At 38.3% G+C, this 14,470-nt stretch overlaps 1 protein-coding gene across 3 annotated transcripts in view; it reads right to left on the minus strand.

Annotated features, from left to right (window-relative positions):
• LOC135172035 (phosphatidylinositol 3-kinase regulatory subunit alpha) overlaps positions 1-14,470 on the minus strand; it is a 51,127-nt gene that overhangs the window by 26,713 nt on the left and 9,944 nt on the right. The window lies entirely within an intron of this gene.

Raw genomic sequence — 14,470 nt, forward strand, 5'->3', positions numbered from 1 at the left:
CGGTGTGATAGAACAGAGAACAAAGCCCGTTGATAATTTTTCCGGGATTTTAGGGAGTCGGGTGGACGTCTTGACCTCGTTGACGGAGAAAAGGACCTTTTTGCAATGTGAAGAAGAGGTTTCCGATGTAATGAGAGAGGACGTTAATGAGAATTCGTACATTGAATTGTTTTTCTGCGTCCTTACTCTGCCCCACGGGCATCACTTGTCTACCTACTTTAAACGCTTTCGGTTCCACTACTTTTTTTTCTCTTTTTTTTTGATGAAGAGAATAAACGAATTCAAGGAGAGAGGGGACCGCGAGTACTCTCCTCTCCTTTGGTGAGCGAGACAGGGAATCATATATATTTTTTGTACAAGTGATAAGACTAAATAGAGTTGACAATGCAGAAATAAAAGTGTCAGGCGAGAGAGAATGAGGAATGGGGATTCAGTGGCATTTGAAATGATAAATTTTTCATTTGCAATTATCGTATTTTTTTTTTTTTTCATGGAGCGAGAGAGTTCTCGCAGAGTTTCCGCGCGTATTGATGATTTTGCGAATTTTCTTTCCTTAAATTTGAATACGAGGAAATGCGGAGGGTTATCACCTTTTCGTTTCTTGGTGAAATGTAGAACATTTTTGTGAAAATATTATTTTTAACTTTCACTGGGCTCTAAGAAGGAATCCCTATGGAAAAATTCATATCTACTTGAAATGTCAGAATATGACCATTGAATTATTCATAATTTTAAGGTACATGTCGGAATCCAACCGTTACTTTTTACAGAATTTTATGAAATCTGGGGTGAGTGAGAAAATTTATCAAGGGATTTCTACTGAAATGGTGTATGGAATTTTCCCTTGGACATCAAAGAATGGAATTTCTAAGATATTTGAAATTCAAAGACAATGAGACAACTTTTACACAGGAAAATCTACTCGGTGGAATGTATGTCTTATCTTCAGATTAAGTTTTTAACTGTGGGAATTACATACGGATCGCATTTTTCAAATTCTACTGAAAATAATGACAGTATAATAAGTCAAAATCATGGGTTACGCTACTTTGGAACAATGATAATAATGATAAGTGATTTTATGACTATGGAATGAGCCTCTAATGTCGAAAAGGATGATAGATAGCACTCAAATAATTTCCCTAATTAGCTGAATGTCTCCTCGCAGCTTTTCCTAAAATCTCGGGTCTAATCGAAGATATCTCCGATTCCCTCAGTTAGAGCCATTAACATTTCTATTCCTTCACCTTCGAAGTACAACCCTCAGGAGCCATCCCTTCTAAACTGACCAATTACCTATCTTAGGCCCTTCTCAATCCAACAACAATTTGGCGTATGAAAAACGGATGTTTTCCACCCGGCGCGTGATCCCTACTCTACTTTCCCTTTTGAAATTTCCGTACTCGTCCTAAATACTTGTCACCTATCACATATCCTCTTTTACCAAAACAAAAGTCCCTAATTTCATCACGAGCCCTAAACATGCTCTTCCCATCCCGTCAATTTAAAAAACAAGACCCTCCGAAAACCCGGTGTGTCAACTTGAAAGATATTGATTATTTCATTATTGAATAAAGGCCGGTGCCTTCCTCGCTTGCAATTTCGAAAGTCAGCGTTGCCCTCATGAATTTCCACGTGTCTCAATTTTTCTCGCTGAATAAAAGCCTCCAAAAGTCTCAACATCAATCCCCGTAACCCTCCCACTTTTCCCCTAACAACGAGCCCATTGTCCCCAAGATCAATTCAGCCATAAAAAACTCCACCACTCGAAAAAAAAAACTTGAATGAGTTTCATTTACTAAAAATATTTTTTATGCAAATAAGGGAGACCTCTAATGCGCCGAACTGCGCACTTTTTCATAATATAAAGAGGGAAATAAATATCTCAGATAAATCTCTCGTTCCCAGAAACATAAAACCAATTGCTTCGTGCTCTAATGGCACATGTAGAAGTCATTGCGTACGAAATAAAAAGTCATTTTCCCTATTTCGTGTCTAAGTATAATCACCATTAAAAAAAAAAAAGTATCCAACTTTCCATAAAAAAAAGACTATCCTGAAAAAATGAACATTATACCGTAGTAATTTGCTAAACATTAACGATATCGAAAATAACGTGAAACGTGCTGAGGGCATGAAAGTGAAAAGCGACTTTCCAGGGGGTCACGGCTGAAGATGTTGGAACGGAGCCTCTGGAATGATCGAATCTACCAAATAGAGAACCCCAAGCGCATGCGCACTTTTAAATACATTATGTTCAAGGTCGAAACGACAACGTTGCGTACGATTCTTTATTCATAATTTTTTTTTATTAATAAAATTAAATTCCCTCGCCTCTGAGGCACATGTGGAATAAGAGAGCTTTCATCGCTATCCATTAATCAACAGAGAAAGAGATGAAAAAAAAATTATGGAAACTTATCAGCGAGTTGAGAGACAATGGACTATAGGTTTTCCCGTGATAAGCCGGTGAAAGAGGATTTCCAACCAATTTGTTGATTAAACTTCGGTATAGAGCGTGAATTTTCAACAGTAAAGAGTAACTTTGGTTAATGTACCAGTGAGAGGGCGGTGAATCGATTCTCGTATATATGTACTTTTTTTTTTTCGTTATGTGGAGTGAAGGGGCCCCAGGACCACCAGTAGCTACATGAATACACTCCTGAAACGGTCGAACAGAGCTCGGACGTTTCCGGCTGTACGTGCGCACTCGACCTCTTTCTCGCCACTCGGCTCTCAACCTCAACGAGCGGAGGATAGCCGAGTACAACCGATCGTAGCCGAAATAATCCCTTATACCTCTCTGTACAGCAATTTACCAGGCAGCGCGTAGGTGTACAGCTATAAACCCAGAGGGGTCTCCGTCGTGTACCGAGCGCATGTGCGAAACACCATCGGGAATAGAGAGGGAGCGAGAGCGAGGAAGTGATCCTCAGGGTGAGAGGGAGCATCGGTAGGTCGGCTTCGTGGTTTTCGCTCGATTGCCGGCTCGGTTGCTCCACCGATCTGCACGAATGTACGGGTTTTGCGACGGACTTGGATCCAGAAGAGTTGAATGAGAAAAAAGGGAAAAATCGAAAAAAAGTTATTGGGGGTTGGGGGAGAGGTAAAAATACTGGGGATGAAACGAGTTATCGAGATTCGGGCTGCGACCAGGAGAGAGATATGAGTTATCGGAAAAATGTTGGAGCATGAAATATCACAAAGGCCGTGTGGATACGTATGAACAAAAGGGTTTTTTTTTTGAGTTTCAGGTGTCCATGAGAAAACATGGGAATGGGAATATTAGCATATTTATGGGGCGTTGGGCGAATGGTCGCAGAAGGGGATGAAGATGGTGTAACAAAGGGGTGATAGTATCGGAGGAGATTGGCAAAGTCCAACTTTAAGTCAGCCCTTAAGCGGAAAATCATCGCTAAAGGGGAGAGATAAATTTTCTTTGGGAAATTGAGATGATACTGTTCATGATGGAGAGTTGATTGATCCATAATTGGTTACAATTATTCATAAACAATCGATTGTTTTCCATGGGCACAACATGCTTATAATTTTCGAATGTATATCCTTATATCGAAGGGAAGGACTCTCCAGGAAAATCAACCGATTTTTTTTTAGAATAACAATACCAATACGGCTTCCCCACTTCCCTTGCACCGATACTTCTTCTGAATCACATGTCACAATGAGTCCACTTCAAATTTTTCATTCCAGTGAAGTTTTCGCAGAGTTGGCAAGCGAGTCTAAACATTTCCCCTTATTTTTGAATTAATTTACTTACACGGACTGCTCGTAAATTACTGATTTTTATGGATGTGTTGTGTTATCTCCATCATGGGTTGACACTCAGAAATAAGTACAAAAACAAATTGAGAGAGACGAATAGAGAAAGGAAGGTGCGGGGTGATATTTAGAACCAATACATAAAGCCTTGATGACAGGTGTCTTGGGTACGGTTTCGCACTGGGCAATTTGACGATTGAAACGCACCCCAAAATATCCCACGGACATAGTGGACCCCTACCAACGTGTATTTTTACTTACAAAACAAAAATTGTAAATGCTGGACCCTTAATTTTAATTTGCGTGACATTCACGGGCGTGTGTGTGTGTGTGTTTTTTTTTCGTAAATGAACGGTCGACGACGTAGGGAGAGATAATTATGGGGACAACAGAGTTGAGGGGTTGACAATTAAATATAGAGGATGAATGAAAGACGTTGAAAAATATATGAAATTCTACAGTGAAGTAGAAAAAAAGGAATGACAACAGTCAAATGACTCAATTCCCACGGAATTTCATATGCTACATTTAACCCTAAATGCGGTTCCCTGATGAACTTGAATTTCCAATGAATTATAAGCTGCATCCTTAAATAATTATTAACCAAGTTTCGTAAAATCTACCGGTACATTTTCCTCCAGAATTACGAGAAAGTAGCTGATTTTTCTTTGTTCAGAAAATTACTGTCAAAGTTATCGATAGAATATCAATTCCCTCTAGCAGTAGACAATTTGTTCATTTTTTTGCGATAGACCGTCAGGATAAAATTTCATACGTTATACGCAAAGAATAAAAATCAGAAACGGATCGCTGGCTCCCGGGTCGAGGGTCGACCAAATCGACCCCATAAGTTCGGGAAGTTTATAGATTCAACCAATAACTTCTCAATCGCTTTCTGCTTCATTTATTCAACGAAAAAAAAATTTGACAGCTTTATTCGAATAACTTAAACAACCCCTCACTGATGGAAACGATTTCTCGTTAACAACTGCATTTGGTCAGAGGCGAGTCTCTGTTCAGTCTCACCAAATGTTTATTTGTTGACAGTTACCAAATGCACATTTGAAGAGCCTCACTCGAGTTGGCCCCGATAATCACACCTCCTGATCGCAAAAGAGTTAATTAGGAACAAAAAATTCTGACAGATGAAATCGTTCACTACTGCAACTCTACCAATTCGATTAAATGTCCGTTGACTCAATTCAAAACTGACTGCAATAATACCCATTCCCTACAACATGAAAAGCTCAAAAAAAAAACAAAGAAAAAAATCTCCGATAGCAAAACACCCCTAAAAGCTATGAAAACAAAGAACTCTCTCGGAAAGCTCAATCTCTCCCCCCTTTTGCTCCCCTCCACTATCTCACAAAAAGCCCTATATTGATGCCTAACCAACTAAATAAACCCCGTATGCAACAATTCCCGGGGAGTAGGTGAGGTGAATTTCGCGGAAACGCAACCCGGGGGCTAATTTCTATGGAGACGAGCCCGGCGAGACATCAGAATGAAGCGCGTCGGTGGTTGTGCCTCTACCCTCTCGCTTCCACCCTTTACGATCGATACTGGGGACGAGTTCAAACGTGACTATATCCACTGGATACTTCGAGGGATAGACCCCAAAATAAAACAATAATAATAATTCTATCATGTACAAAAAAAAAAAATGTTATGTTTCGTGTCTTCAATCGATTTTCCTCGATGTGGCCTAACGTCCCCCTCCTCCCCGCTCCCCCCCGTTAACTGGACATATTGCGAAATACCTTAGATTCAGTTCACCCATTACGCAATATTAATGCGCAACCGCTAGATAATAAAATCGGGTGAAAAACCTCAACTCTTTTGATCATATTTTTTCTCTCTCTCTCAGTCTTTTATCATTTTTTACCCCGCTCCACCCGCCTCTCTTTCACTCTAATTCTCCCTTTTTTGTTAATTTCTCTCCCGTCTTTTACGCCGATCGAGGAAGGAGAGATAAAGACAATGGGCCGTATATGAAAAAAGAAGAAAGAAAAAACTGAAAATGAAGGGAAGGGGAGGTCATACTACTCGAGCGCAGTCGAGTATAATTCCCGTCGGACGGGCACGGGCGATAATCAAAGGCATGGATCGTGGAGCGAGAAAGAAGGATAGAGGAAGAGTTATCGCGCTTCGTCTATATTTAACCAATTTATATGTGCCTATACATTGTTGAGTGTGTGTTCTATGTATGGAATTGAGATTGTTGTACATGTTGTATGCACGATGGTGGAGGCATTGCATGCGGCCGAGTTACGTGCTCGGGCTCACTACCCCGATCCCTTTCCCTCTCACCCCCTTCACCGAGCAATTCTCACATCGAGTGTAGTCGCGGGATAGTGGGAGACTTTTGTCGACTGATAGTTTACGATATTATGTCTATTCGGGTGATTAGGGGTAATCGGGCGGGGAAGGGAGAATCGGCCCCGGTAAACGAAGGGATTAACGAAAATTTTGAGGTATGAAATACTTGGGATAATTTATTCGTTATTGATTGATTTTGCGGGAGTGGGGTAATGGAGAGATTAGTTTGGAAGACATATTTGGGGTGGATGCAGGAAAAAATTCAATATGTTCTTAAAAAGGTTTTGTTTCGGCCCTAAAACTGATATTGGGAATTATCAAAAAATAAGGGTTGTGTTTAAATTTGAAGGGCTTTTCAAATGAAATTTTTATCTTCCGAATATCTTATAGAAATCTCTGGAAGAAGAATCTTCACAAGATAAATTCTTCGAGACAATTTTTAGTTGGTATGCAAAAAAGTCTGACATTGTCATCTTGTTCTCCCACTATCACAGATATTCGCAAAGCACTTCGATCGACTTCTCTATTTTTTTCCTCATTATATTGTAACTAATTCACGTAATTTATTTTCTGTAACAAACCCATACAACACATGTTCTCGAATTTAAAGGAGATAAACTCTGTGTCTAGACTTTATCACATAAGTTAAGAAACGATAAGCGCATGTTAGCTACCGAGCTTACGCCTCGATATTTTTCCCTTCCTCATTCCTCGACATTTTTTATTATCCCAGATTTTAAATAAAAAATCGTAAATACGTATTCTTAGTACCCTAGGACAATGATTGTGGAATTTTTCGTGATTTGCGAGAGGAGAATTGGAATTTTCGTATTATCGTTTTGTGTACATGGGGCAGAAAGGAGGATACGTGAGTCACTTTTACATTCACAAAAATGTAAATTTATGGATACGATTGAAAAAGATAGGGAAGGAAGAGGAGGAGAAAAAATCGTTTTGCATCAGGAATTCTTTGTTTTTTTTTCTCTCTGTTGGACGTGATTTTTTTCTCCTTTTTTTTTTCTTCTTTGTCAATTATTAATAGCCCGTAATTATATGAGACTCTGTAATAGTGAAGTAGAATTGCGTTAGAGATGGAATGATAACCCTAGCGGGTGAAGCAGCGTGTGTATAAGTACGAGGTCATTTGGAGTAGAGGTGTTTCAAGCCCCCTCGTCTGTAATATTACTGCTAGCATACGCGCGCCAATGTTAATTAACCCCACGACTACCGGGTGAATTCTTTTCTTGAAATTCACGTTAAATATCAATACGGGGGATTTCTAGAGAGTAAATTAATGACTGAGATTTTTTTTTCAGACAGACTGTACTCAATTTATGCATTATTCTTCAGATATCTCGATAATTCTTTTGGAAATGTCACGAGATTATGATCCGTCAAGAAAACCTGACACTTTACTGTACGAGTAAATGATTGAATTACATGGAAAACATTTGAGGAAATCTTTTTTAAGAGAACTAAAAAATTTTTTCACCCTTTTATGCAAAGCTAGTAGTTCCACCGATGATTGGAGAATGAAATTGTGTAGACAAATGATAAAATGTTAATGAAATAAGGGGTAGAAATGAATTTATGCCGGCGGTAGTAAATCTGCAGATTAATCCGAATCGCAAGTTCCTCGGGGGAATTTCTCGAAAAATCGTGATGTTTTATTGCATCGTCGTTATAATTATTGAAATATTTAACTGGAGATTCTGTCAACGGGGTTCGCTGCAACCGGGCCTTAATTCAAACAAACGTTCCCTTGATCCAAATAAACATTTGTTTGATTCACATGCGTCATTTATTTAGGCTTAGATATTTGAAAATTTAATTTCCCTTATCTTATAATTATCTCTGAAACTAGTGGATTTAGAACATTGACAAATCTTCTTTATCACTCAGGTCGTGATGCCTCGTTTTCACGCACCCTACGCGTGCTAAAATGCCGCACACGAAAGTCGTGACTAAAAAAAAAATCAGGTTCCAGGACAAAATGTCCATTCGTTTCAAATTCATATTTTTAAAATAATTCCCAAAAATAAATTCCTAAAATGGAGCGTCTGACATTTGTCAATCGTTCACGAATTTATATGCTAATATGATATATTCTCAATCCCCTAACTCTGGCCGCCATAATTTTCATCAATTGTCAGCTCGCTGTTCGTCCAGATCCAATTCTGAATATTGATTATCAGAATATAAAGTCAGCATTCAATGACAGCATGCTAATGTAACTAGGAAACATCGTGTTGTGGTCCTTGAAAAGATCAATCAATGCCATCATAATGTCGTTTTATAGCGGTGGAAAATATGATAATTGACGATATCAAAGTACATTTTTAAATGGTCGTAATCGAGCATTACTACCGAGAAAAGATCTCGAGTAGTAATCGAGTGATTGAGGAAATTGAAGAAGTAAGTGATGATTAATTTTAGATTTATATTTTTTTACTGTTCGGCTTTAACTTCTACTCTCCTTGGAAAATGATACTTAACTGTTAAAGAGGTGAACTCTAGGATCAAATTTATCTTTGCAGTGAATAACTATTCAATATTTATCACCGACCTAGGACTGATATTAATTCTGATCATGATGTCAAAAAGAGAAACTCTTCAAGACGAAAAACATGAATCTATTTATAGAAGAAAACGCATAATACAATTTTTTCGAATTTATAACTTTTTTAAACAAATATCTTTCAACATTTTTACGCAACTCCACTAGTTCAGAATATACGGAAGTGATAATTTTCAGAACAAAGCTTGTCCTTCACTGATATTAATACCAGTTTCTCAATTGTCTGAATGACAATAAAATTTATAAATTTTTCGGGTAGGCGGAAAAAATAGCCCACGCGTCCAAAACCTCTTAAAATTCACCCAACTTAGCAAATTGACTTTGGTTTATTATTAATTCTGTGGTCTACTCCTCTCGAAATGTAATTTTTCGTTGGGGAGAACATTAACATTTTCCACCAAAATGTAATTTGAATATTTTTTTCTCCTTCAACATTTTCCAAATGTTACGTGCAATCACTAAAAAATAAAAAAAAAAAAGATGTGCCTTGGAGAATAATAATTTCTCCCTCAATCAATTTTATGCAAAAATTGCCCCTTGAGCATTACGTGATCGCGACACACCCGCGTGTACACACACCCGCGGTTATTCTCTCACCTATACAATTTCCCCAGTGAATTTACACTCCGACACACGATACATCGTGTGCATAATTCGATCGTCCCTCAACTCACTGTCAATGAGTTGCCTCGTATCTTCTGATAGTTTTAAAATCACACAGATATTAACAAATGCTCACCAGTTGTCAGTAAACAATTACCACAATATTATGATTTTTCCTAACCCACGAGTTAACATTTGGCCTTGACCTTGAGAAACGATCCTAGCGTGACGATTAAGGATACAAAATGATGAATCCTCGAGGCACAATTTACTGGTGTATTACCGTGTCATTGTAATTGTATAATCGAACTACTGTGCTGGAGATAACTGATGTTATTTATTCACTGATTAAGTGAATATGAAGAAATTATGGGACGAGATAAAATTATAACGAAAATCATTTTCAATTAATCGTATTGCACTGTCGCACTGAGAGTTTAGATTTCATGCACGACATGTACAGAGCTTGATATATATGTATCTACTTTGAAATTCATCCAATGCAGTCTGGCGTGCATATACGCGTATATGTACTTGGCAGTGAAACCAAGTGTACGTGCATCGACGTGTGCCTGACTGTCGTTTAAACAGTTTTAAAAAATATATTCTCTTCCGAGTTCTGTTTTATCCAGTATTTTGTAATATCAACGCTCAACGTTACGTAATTGTTCAGAATTCATAAGAAATTTCGGTTTAAATGGAAAATAAAAATCTCCAATAATCATTACTGTAGCTAGAAATTTTGATTCACGTTCGGTTAATGTCTATCAAGATGTGGGTTCACGACACTTAGAAGGAACTCCGTCTTTGAAAATTCACAATTTCATGAGAAAAACGAATGTGTAGGAGTTGGAGTGAATTTTCAATTAATTTGGCACCGACTATTCATGTTCTGATTGAAAATTCAAATATCTCGTCTTCCTGCCACTCAAAAATCAAGAACTTTGTTGACTTTTCAGTAAAGTTTTAAATCCCATGATTTTTTTTTCCTCAAATAGAATTCAATGCCACTGTCTACGAAACCTGATTTTTATTTCCAAATGGAGGTCTTGTTTTTTCTACTAATAATTACATTGAGTTTTGTAATAGAGGAAAAATTGAAAAAATTTTGGTGATAAACGAAAATAATTTTTCCCATCTGATTAGATATGCAATCATCGTGATAAATTCAAATTTCACGAGAAAAAGTGAATTAACATTTTCTCTTCGATATTTCCAAACCTAAAACCTGTCATTACCAAGATAACACAATAATTACAAGAAAAAAAAAGGAAACTTATCTTATTACACATAACCACTTCTCAACATATCTCCCCTTTGTCCCACCCTGGTCATGACGATTCATTAAAAGAATAAAATATAAAAAACGCTGATAACTCAGGAGTTACTATTGATAAACTAATCATGACACATGGATAGAGTTTCTCTCATTGTGTAAAAAGTACTTTGTTACTTTCTGTTACTTTTTATCCATTTTCATTGAACGTAAAACAGTGAGGTCGATGGAGAGAGCCAGGGTATCTCCAAGTGTCCTCGGGACAGCCATAAAACTCGTATCTTCACCGGGATAAAGGGGCAGAAGAGCTGTGGAAAAGAGGGAGGAGAGAGGAGAGGTTGACAACGAGGCAAAGACGAGAGAGATGCAGATGAAGAGAGAAAGTTGGTCTCGCCCCCGAAGGTGGCCAGTCCATTCAAGTCAGTAAGCATCGGTCCAACATTTGGCTCATATGTGCCCAGGATATCCCAAGCAATTCTATGTATGTACAGGTATATAGGAGTTGCGGGGGAGGCGAGAGAGCGTTCTCTCTCGAGGTCGATGGATTTAATTCGATCGATTAAGGCCAAAGGCTATAGGCCCCTGGATTTCATATATATATAGGCTGTACACATAATACTATGGAGTGGAAAACGAGACTCAGTATACGGTAGTAGAGTGAGACGGATGATACCCCAATGTCCATGCGATTAATCGACCTCGTTTTTTATTACAAAGCTGAGTTCATGTGACAGATAAAGATGCTACAGTTTCGTTGTTGCCTTTTTTGGTTTTTATTGCAATTAACCTTTGATGAGAATTTAGCACATATCAGGGGATACTATATCCCGACTCTTTTGAGTCGCAATTTTCACGTATTTTCATCAGTTCTGGTAGGAGGAGTTTTTAAAGAGAATTTTATGTGACAGAATGACGATGAGTTGTTCTAAACATTTTTAAAAATTAAATTCTGCCAGGAAAATTGGCAAAATAATTTTTATTGTTTTTTTTTTTGTCTAATATGGAGCTACGTATCTAGTTTGAAATCTGTCACAGATTTATACTGATTTCTGAGTCATGGAAACTCATCAACAAAGTATTCTCCTCACGTCAAAGACATTTTCCAAAAGGAATTTTATCACCAAAAATGCCAGTTGTCACGTGAAGGAAACTAAAAAAATGGATGACTCAACTTCATTTAATAGACAATACGAAGCAGTAATGCACATACACTAGGTACTTCGTGTCAATGTACACGAGGCATGTAATTCCGGGCGTGTACAGTACATACAGCGTCATCGTGCAGACTTAAAAAAAAGTAAGAAGAGAGGTAAAAAAAAAAAGCATTATTTAAGCGAAGTGAGAGACACAAGATGGTGGGAGAGGTATAGAATAACATGTAACTGAGTGAGATGGATAGAGGTGGAAGGCATGATGCCATCGTGACACGGTAATTGCCACGAGCGCGGCAGACACGAAAGTCCACGGACGACACGACAATAGTTGCGGCAAGCACCCAGCGAGCAGAGGTAAAAAAAAATCAAAGGGGGGCAAACAAGAATGAAAAAATTGGAAAAAAACGGGGAGACGACCGGGAGGACAGAGGGGACACGCCTCGTGGATGAGACGGCGCGACTCCGAATTCGCTTCCTATCTTCATCGTCATTCTACCTCGAGTACCCCTCGCAACCCCCTTCCCCTCTCCGCCCCTCGGCTGACAACCCTCAACCGCCCACCTAAACCCTCATGTCTGGTAGAATTTCGTCGTTTCTTTGGTGAAAACGTCACGCCTCGACGGAATACTATCACGTGTCACTGCTTCTTTTAAAGAACACATGTATGTACCCTTTTCCCATTGGTTAATATAAAATTTTTTAAAATTTTATCTTGAAGTTTTTTATTGAATATCTTTCCTCGCATGGCAGCGTTACATTGAAATTTCAATGAAATTTCGGCATCAGAAAGTGTCCAGGGATTTTAGAAATTCAATCAAATTTTTTTTTTTAATCTACACCGATAGAAAATTAAACAATCTTTCTGATCCAGGGTTTAAAAAAATATTTTCAGTGTTGATGACAAAAGTTGGATGTAACATCTGTTTGAAAGCTCTGACATTTTTCTGTGAGATTAATTATCCCGAGATATCACTTCCACCTCTGTCTCCATCTCGCTCTTAATTTTCGTTTTATCGATCACCACCCGAATAATTTGCCTTCCAACCCCCCCTGAAAACTTCGCCGTCCTTGAATTCTGGCAACCGGGGAATTCCCCGTCACCGGAAATGAAATGGCAAATCTAAAAGATCAGAGTAAGATATCATCGATATACTAGTCCATGGAAGGATGGAGATGGATTCTTGTCGAGACATAGGTGAAGGGAGAGGTGAGGCACACGCGAGATTGGAAAACCGGAAGTGGTATAATTTCCTGGGACAGAAGAAACGAGGGAGAAGGATTGGACTAAACCAGGGGAGGTGGAACAAGTCTGGCAATTGCTATATACAGTTTTGAGGGAAAAAAAAAAGAGGGGAAGAGGCTAAACCAGAAGAGGGTTTGAGTGGAGGGAGTGAGAGGGACACGAGTCAGGGCTCTTCTGGGCTTCACGTAGCAACAAGGGGCGACTTTCGACCCCGTTCGATTGTTTCTGGGTAAGTTCTTCTCGTTGCAACTAACCTCTCATTTTTTTTCCCTATCCCTTCTCTCATGCCTTTGCGTCTGTCACCGTGCGAATATTCCATCTCCCTTAATGCCGAGGGGCGCATGCGTGGGGGTGTCACCCAGAAGCCCCACCAATGAATTTACCCCAATTTGAATATTTTTAGCTATTTTTTTCTCTCTCGTTTTGCATGAATTTCAAGGGAGAATGCATTGTAAAAAACTACTGTATAAATTTACGGTGCATTTTTTTCTTAATTTTGAGCAGTTGACAGCAAAAAATGATTTAATTGAAGTAAAAAATGATTCGCGAAAATTTTGCGATAATTTTCTGGCACGGCAGCAGGAATGAGAAATTCCATCGATTAAAATCTAGAGTTAGCAACGCGACAAATTTTATTGCAAAACTTATTCCGATCGTTAATAAGCAGAAAAAAATTTTAGAATTTTGCAGCGCAAATAGCTTTTCATGACAGTTATTTCCCCGGTGAATTTTCATTCCAAAACATCATTTATCTTGCCAAAAAAAAATTGTTCAAGTTTTCATGCGGATAAATGGAAATAACCGAAAATTATTAGCCATAATATCCCAAGGCCTTCAAAATAATCCGATGTTTCCCGATTGTTTTTTTTTCATACGGACGAGAGGGATCAGTTTTGCGCATTAAAATCTCAAGCGAGCAACGCGAGTTTTATTGCAAGGATTTTATGGCAAAACTTATCCCGATCGTTGTTATGTAGAAAAGCTTGAGAGAAATATCCGATGAATTTGAAGGTCGAGGATTATTAGGTTTAGTTTTTGTATTTTAATCTTATACATCACATTGGACTGATAAATATTCAATAAAAATGCTGAATATTTTGCAGGAATTCAGAGCTAAACGGGTCGGCGAAAATTTTGCGAAAGGAAAAACGCAATAATTAATCAAAATTCACCTAATCATCAGTTAAATTTTGAGAGAAAACTCAGTAGAAATTACCTAACGGTTTGGTAATCATGTTGTGTTCTGGCCATTCAGAGAACATTACTGAGGGCTCACTAAAATGTGTCAACTGCCTAGTAAAAGTAATCTACCCATCTGAGGAGAATTATCTAACCTCTAGGTAATTTTTCTCTAACGGCTAGATAACTTTTACTAAACAGTTAATAAATTTTATCAAGCACAACACGTGTACCAAACGATTAGGTAATTTCTACGAAACATTTCTCTCCATGTAATATCTGTCAAATCAGTAGACAACAATTGACAGACCGCATGGAAATTATCGGTCGGGTAATTT

Source organism: Diachasmimorpha longicaudata, chromosome 2 (assembly GCF_034640455.1).
Source record: "Diachasmimorpha longicaudata isolate KC_UGA_2023 chromosome 2, iyDiaLong2, whole genome shotgun sequence".
Classification (NCBI taxonomy): domain Eukaryota; kingdom Metazoa; phylum Arthropoda; class Insecta; order Hymenoptera; family Braconidae; genus Diachasmimorpha; species Diachasmimorpha longicaudata.